Genomic DNA, 7,723 nt, shown 5'->3' on the forward strand with positions numbered 1-7,723 from the left:
GGACGAGTTTCAGGCTCGTCTGAATAATGTCTAAAAGTGTGATTCTGGATGATAAGTTAGTTGTAAGGCAAATGGTGTGAGTGCCTTTTGACAAATCTCCATTGGACTGCAAAGTAGTTTGCCTGCCGCACTGGAAAAAAAGTAATATTTTAAGTGTAGCTAAACGTTTGACAAACTTCTGACATTAACGATACTGAAGTGTTTAGACAGTGACTAGGCATTCCTTCCAGCCAGGACGGGATGTCTATTCACAATCCCGACACTTCGTTAATGTTTCTGTGGTAGATACAGCAGAGCAAGCGTAATCTCGCTGTAACCTGTCATTTACAGCGTGATCTCGCGAGATTACGCTTGCTCTGCTGTAACTACCACAGAAACATTAACGAAGTGTCGGGATTGCGAATAGACATCCCGTGGAATGTCTATTCACTGTCTAAACACTTCAGTATCGTTAATGTGTTAGTATAAGACAGCACATACTGATCTAAAAGGATCCCTATGCGATGACTAAATGAATGGAGAGAAGTGTATGACGCTGATTGGTCAGCGTCATACACTCCTCTGTACAACGCCCACTTGGTCAATAATAAAACACGCCAAGTTGTCAATTGAGAAACTCATTATCATAAAGCTAAAATCACTAATAACGTGAAAATAGATTGTTTTTTTTAAATAAAAAGCACTTCTGTCACCTACATTATAGCGCCCCTCTCCTTATGTAGGAGATAGGACACTTATAATGTGGTGACAGAGCCTCTTTAATGGTGTATGTATACAAAAAGGTAATTCCACTCAAAACATCTCTCTGCTTATTAGTTTACAGCGTGTCCTCAGTGGGGATCCATGAAGACAGAAACTTAAGAACATACGTACAATGTTATAATGCGCTATTCCATCATATTTGCCTTTGTTTTACGTGCAGATCCACTGCATACTGATTATATAGCACGGCACTTTTATGTCACAAAAATGAGATTATCACAGCCATGTGTCTGCTACTACCATCAATGAATATGTTCTATTTCTAGATCTATATTTCTAACCATATACTTGCGTATATATGTTTAAAGATTTTGTATGGAATTATTACTTAACCATTGGTGAAATTTTAAGGTCTCGTGATATTGGTACAATCAAAATGTCAGACTATGGGGACAACAGAAGTGAGTAATAATGTCACTTTAGAAAACTCACTACTCAAAGGACAAGTTCCAAAGGCCAGGTTCACACAGTGTCCTCCCTTTAGGTCCACTCTTGGTTTTTGGCTAAATATGACATTAGAAATTGCACTGTGTGAACCTGCTCGAAACCTGCTCTTGTGTGTTTGATGAAGACTTTCAATACTCACCCTTGCTTTGGCATGTCACAGAAATAAAAAACACAAATTTGTATTGTCCTGTGTTCTAAAGAGGTAACATATCCCTGGTGTCATTGAACCGATAACCGAGATATATATTTGCCTCCTTATTTTCTCACATCATATAACAGGACTCTGTTCTTGCCTACACTTCCAAGATTATGACATTTAAGTATGAGTTCCCTTCTTATTTAAAGGGAAACTCCACAGAAAACGTAAGTTACGCTGGGGCCGTTGCATAGAAACCATCTGAATCCGGCTTCGGAGACACACTTCCTCTACTTGAGTTAATGGGGATAAATCTGTGTCACTCATACAGGCACCAGAGGGTCCCGGATGATATCATTACATGGACTGTTGCACACAGACTTTCAAAGTGGGAGGGGGACAGGGGGAACAAACTTTTCTCATAGTTACTCATGATGATTGGACAGATTCCTGTCACACCATTATAATAAAAAATAACTGCTCAGTCTCCCTAATCTCTCTCTGTCCCCTTTAGGAAGAGTCAACAGGTATAGATGACACTGGCTTTGCCTCCTCATGTGATGCTATGCTGAGGCATCATGGGATTGGTAGCATAGCACAGAATAAGAGTAAAAAGTATTAAAGAGGACCAAACACCTGGAAAAGGTTCTGTGTTTTAATAGAAAAATCATTAGCACCCACAAGAATAATAATAAATAACTATGTAAATATGACTAATTAAAAAAGAACGGTGTGTGCACATTATGTGAATTATCCAACTCACCGCAGGAGTCGGGTCCAAACTTCCGGTTAAGCAACTCCCGTCGTGTCCCTGGCACCTTCCCATAATATCTGGCGGGCATACTGTGTCAAAATGTGAGATATCAATAGTTATTGTAAGATCTCACAGCTGGTTATAAACAGCGCTGTATATAGCATTTATACAGCAGTTATCAATATATATTTTATATACAGTATATACATATATATATATGGTGTAAGCCCGCAGTAGAAAAGGAACGGCAGGGGATGTATATCTCACTTAATTTGTGGATATGGGTAAAATAAAGGAATTTCGGAAAGCTGGGTTTCCTCAGCAAACCTACTTTGCTGAAACTTTTGTTAAATGTGTGTTCTGTGACTGGATTCCTATGGAATGGCTGGTAGGATTGGTAGTGGGATCTCATTCCTTTCTCCACTCCAGTGCACTAGCCTAGTTAGTTCAGGTGAAACTACAGGGCCTGTTACTGAGCTATAAAACCTCTGCAGTTAGTGCAGAGAAGGTCAGAGCCTGGGAATCCACACAAGGATAGTGTGGAAAGCCTGACCATTGTTTACACTAGCTGAGGAAACCTGCTGTTTAGTTGGTTCCCAGACAAGCCAGGTGTTTGTTATGTTTATATGCTGCAAGTCCTGTATGTTGGATAAGCACTTGTTTTATTATGTTTTTTAGACTGCAATAAAGCCAAGCGTGGACTTTAAACTGTATCTACATTTTTATTGCAAACCACAACCCCCCCCCCCCCCCTAGTGTATGTCCTGGGTAAAGTCGGTGGCTGCCCTACACAGCCAGTCAAGCACCATGGAGGAGCTAATTAAGCAACTGGTGCAGGCCAACGCGCAGCAGCACCAAATGTTGGAAGAGCAACGACAAGTACATACGGAGGCTTTGCGGGCCCAGCAAGAAGCAAGCAGTTTCTGATGGAGAAAATTGCTGCACTTAGAGAGAATCGGTTGATCCATCCAGAAAGAATGAAGGACAGGTATCCTAATACTTTAAATGTGAGGAAGGCCTTGAAATGTGCCTTGCAAAAGATGACACAAAGTGCTGATAGGCCTATCTCACAGTGTTTGAAAGAGTTGCTGAATGAGGGAGGCTCCCGGCTGCTGAATGGGCAGAAGTTCTCGCACCTTACCTGACCACTGAACCTCAAAAAGCCTGTTATGATCTCAGTGAGCTGGATGTCAAGGACGATGTAAAGCTGAAGGCAGAGATTCTTGCTTGTCTAGGGGCGACAGCTGCTTCTCGTGTCCGGAGTGTCCATAATTGGATTTACAACATGGGCAAGCGTTCCAGGTCCCAGATGTATGTTCTTGTCCACCTTGCGAGAAAATGGCTGGAATCAGACACCTCTACCCCTGCACAGATCGTGGTGAAGGTGGTTGTGGACCACTATATCCGGGCCATTCCTGCTCATTTGCGACAGAGGACTGCTTCCATGATGTCCCTGCTGCACGATCACCTCTCAGAAGCACCAGACCTGTAACATCTTCTGCTAAGAAAGTTCCATTTATAAGGGGAGAGTGGAAGAGTGCCGTAAATACTGGTGGTTATCCCAAGTGGTTAAATACCCCTAGAAAGGACTCCCCTCCAAGGAAACCAGGGCTGCCCCAATGATGGAAATGCCATGAAGTAGAACATATTGCTGCTTATTGCCCTCTTACCTCATAGCCCATGGAGTGTGATGCAGGTTGGCGTCATTCGTTGTCTGCCGAAACTATTTTATGTTGTATCACCAGGACTAGAGCCTCAGGTCTTCAACATTGTGGTAAGCACTTGTCCTGTCATGGCCTTGCTGGACTTGTAACCTTGGTTTATGCCTGCTTAGTAAATGGAAATTATATTCTTGACAAACATAGTAGTGTGCTTTGCATCCATTGAGATACCATGGTTTATTCCATCGCCCTCACTAAAATTAATGTGTTAAAAATTGTCACCTATGAAGTTGGTTTGTTAAAAAACCTAATACAGGGGCAAAAGTTCCTCTTATTTTTGTAATTGTGGTAAAAAGGTAAATTCCCTAAAGGAGGTGCGGAAATTCCTGGAGAAAACATACCTTCCCCTGTAAATGGCACAAAGGTTGATTTGTTCAAGATGAAATGCATGATGACAATGTCCATTTTCCTTTGCAGGTCTTAGCTGGAGAGGAAGATGATCCTCCTCCTGATAAAAACGTACCAGATCTAGAGGTATCCAGAGATAATTTTTAGGACCGCGCAATTCGGAGACTCCATTCTCATGAATGCTTGAGAAGGTATAACGGTGATAAATGGTGTGCCACAGGAACCAGATGCTAACAAACAATTTGCAAATTTTTACATGAATAATGATTTCCCCTGTATAGAGTTACTAAGGTTATCAGTGAAATTGTGGAACAGCTTCTGGTACCTAAGACGTACAGAGGTATGATACTTGACATGGCTTATAATCATGTACTTTGGAGACTGACAAAACACAGGAGAGAATTCTCCAAAGGTTTTTCTGGCCAGGGGTATATAAGGTTAAGAAAGTTAAGAAATACTGTGAGTCATGCTCCAAATGTCAAATAAGTGCCCCAACGTCACATTTTCGCAACCCTTTGGTTGCAATTATTGAGGTACCATTTAGAGGATTGCTATGGATCTGGTGGGTTCCGCTGTCAAGTCCACCAGAGGACACCAATATATTATATTATGGCTTAAGCAACTCGCTATCCTAAAGCCGTGCCCTTACGAAACACCACCTCTAAAAGTATTGCATGAAATTGTTATACATGTTTTCCCGAACTGTGATTCCTAAAGACATCCTCGCCAACCAGGGCACCCACTTTATGAGAAAGGCTTTGAAAGAGTTATGCAAGCTGTTTAAAATCACACATACATACTTCTGTGTGTCACTCCCAGGCAGATGGGTTAGTAGAGCTTTTTAACAAAATCTTAAAGCATATGTTGAAAAAGATAGAAAATGATGGCCGAAACTGGGACTACCTTTTGTCATACTTGATGTTTTCCATTAGGGAGGTGCCACAAGCTTCTAGAGTGTTCTCTCCCTTTGAGTTGGTTTGTAACTAACACCCATGGGGTTTACTTAATATAGCCAAGGAAACATTGGAGACGGTGTCTACACCGTACAAAAGTGTCATAGAGCACATTGCGAAAATGCAAGACCGTTTTGCAACAGTAATGCCAATTGTAAAGGAATATTTGCAGAGGGCACAAAAGGCTCAAAGCAGAATTTACAATTGTTTGCTTGAGTCAGGAATTTCAGTCCTGGAGATAGAGTCCTTATCTTAGGACCCACTTAAGAAAGTAAGTTCTTTCAGGTTGCAGAAAAGGTTGGTGAAGTAAACTACAAAGTAAACCAACCAGGCAGAGGGTTGCCTTTTCCAGTTTATAATGTAAACATTGATCAAGCCCTTGAAAGACAGGGAATCCTTGGTGTCATCAAATACTGTGAAAGTTAAGTTGTCGCAACCACTCCCTCCAGTAAAAATAGGTGAGCCCATTTTTAGCGTGACAACCCCAAGAAACCAAAGAATTCCTGCAGGAAAATAAATGTGTTTTGCATACACACCTTAATAAACACCATGTAGAAACTGAGCTCAGAACCAAAGTAAATCTTAAGCCATACTAAATAATAGAGGCACATAGGGAGGTGGTGTCATCTGAGGTTAAATGTATGCGTGACCTTGGTGTAATCGCAGAGTCTGAGGGCGGATTTACACGAGCGTGTGCGTTTTTGCGCACACAAAAAATGTGGCGTTTTGCGTGCGCAAAAGGCACTTAACAGCTCCGTGTGTCATCACGTAGGATGTGCGGCTGCGTGATTTTCGCGCAGCCGCCATCATTATGACACTCTGTTTGGATGTTTGTAAACAGAAAAGCACGTGGTGCTTTTCTGTTTGCAATCATAGTTTGCCTGCTGTTGCGCGAATCACGCGCGTCCCACGGAGGTGCCTCCGCCATGCGCGAAAAACGCAGAAATATGGGACATGTCGTGTGATTCACGCAGCGGACACACGCTGCGTGAAAATCATGGACTGTCTGCACGGCCCCATAGACTAATATAGGTCAGTGCGAGGCGCGTGAAAATCACGCGCATTGCATGGACGTATATCACGTTCGTGTAAATCCGCCCTAAAAGCGAGTGGGCAAGCCTATTTGTCCTAATTCCAAAGCCCAATGGTACTTGCATATTTTGTAATGTCTTTAGAAAACCGAATGAAGTTTCAAAATTAGACGCTTATCCAACGCCCAGGGTTAGGTAACGCAAGATATATAACAACACTTGATCTTACAAAGTGCAAACACAATTAATAGAAGAGGCAAAAGAAAAGACCACCTTTTCAACCCCAGATGGATGGTTCCAGTGGCATGGTGGCGCTGGTTAACTGGAAGTTCAAACCTGACTCCTTCGTTGAGTCAGATCATAATGTACACGCGCCCTACATACCATTTTTTTTATACATAGTTATTTATTTCATGGGGGCTGGCGATTTTTCTATTAAAGCACACAATTTATCCAGGTGATCGGTCTTCTTTAAAGGGAAGGTGTCACGCTTTTTTTTTTTAATATAATATTGCCTTTAGTATGTTATTAAAATACATTTCATTTATTTGTGTTGTTGTGTTGTACTTTTTACTTTTTTCTTACTTTTACTTCTCTATGGGGGCTGCCATTTTTTTTTTCATCTATGTATCTGTCCATTAACGACACATACAGAGATGGAATACGGCACATACATCCCCATAGAGAATGCAAATGTTCCATTCACTATAGCGTACGCCGTCAGGGTGGGAATGGCGCATGCGCCGCTCCCACACAGACCAAAAGGAAGGTCTTTGGCAAAGCGAAATCCGGCGCCATTTTCATGTGGACCGGAAGCCGCGGCCGGACAGTAAGATGACGACTTCCGGTCGCGGCTTCTGGCCATATGCGAAGGCGCAATGAATAGGAACGGAGGCGGCGGCAGGAGCAGGTAAGTTATGTTTTTGTATGTGATGTGTGTATTATGTTCGTGTTATACTGTCTGATTACCACTGTATCTAATCCTCCTACACTGTGCATTCGCTCAGAAAATGGTGGCATACTGTGTAGGAGGTTTGAAGATTCAACCCCCTCCTGGCACTAGCCAGGAAAAGGGAGGGGGGATTGAGGACACTAGAGCGAGTGTGTCTACCCCAAATTTGCAGCATAAAGCAATGAGGTTGCTTTACCATATTGCCAATGCTGCAATTTTGGGAATTGCTCCCTCTAGTGACCAGCACATGGAAATGTTATAAATTAGAATCTAATTTATAATATTTCCTGACTTGTAAAAAAATTAAAACAATGTGTAATCACTTATATACTAATTGTTAAACTGAAGAAAAAAAAAATATTTCTAGCGACACATTCCCTTTAAATCTGAAATCCATGCTAGTGTCTGATCAGAAGCGGACAGGATGTTGGATTGCAGGTAAACAAGTACAATACACATAAAAGAAGTCTTGAGCTTGATAGAGAATTGGATGGGGATGCAATGATGGAAAGTTGTGTTTCTGCTCAAGATCTTCTTTAACTACACAGGGGTATAAGTTGTGCTCTTCAAGACAACTTATCTAAAACTGAACATCATACTAAAGATCCATTTTTTTTAA

Source organism: Rhinoderma darwinii, chromosome 3 (assembly GCF_050947455.1).
Source record: "Rhinoderma darwinii isolate aRhiDar2 chromosome 3, aRhiDar2.hap1, whole genome shotgun sequence".
Lineage (NCBI taxonomy): Eukaryota > Metazoa > Chordata > Amphibia > Anura > Rhinodermatidae > Rhinoderma > Rhinoderma darwinii.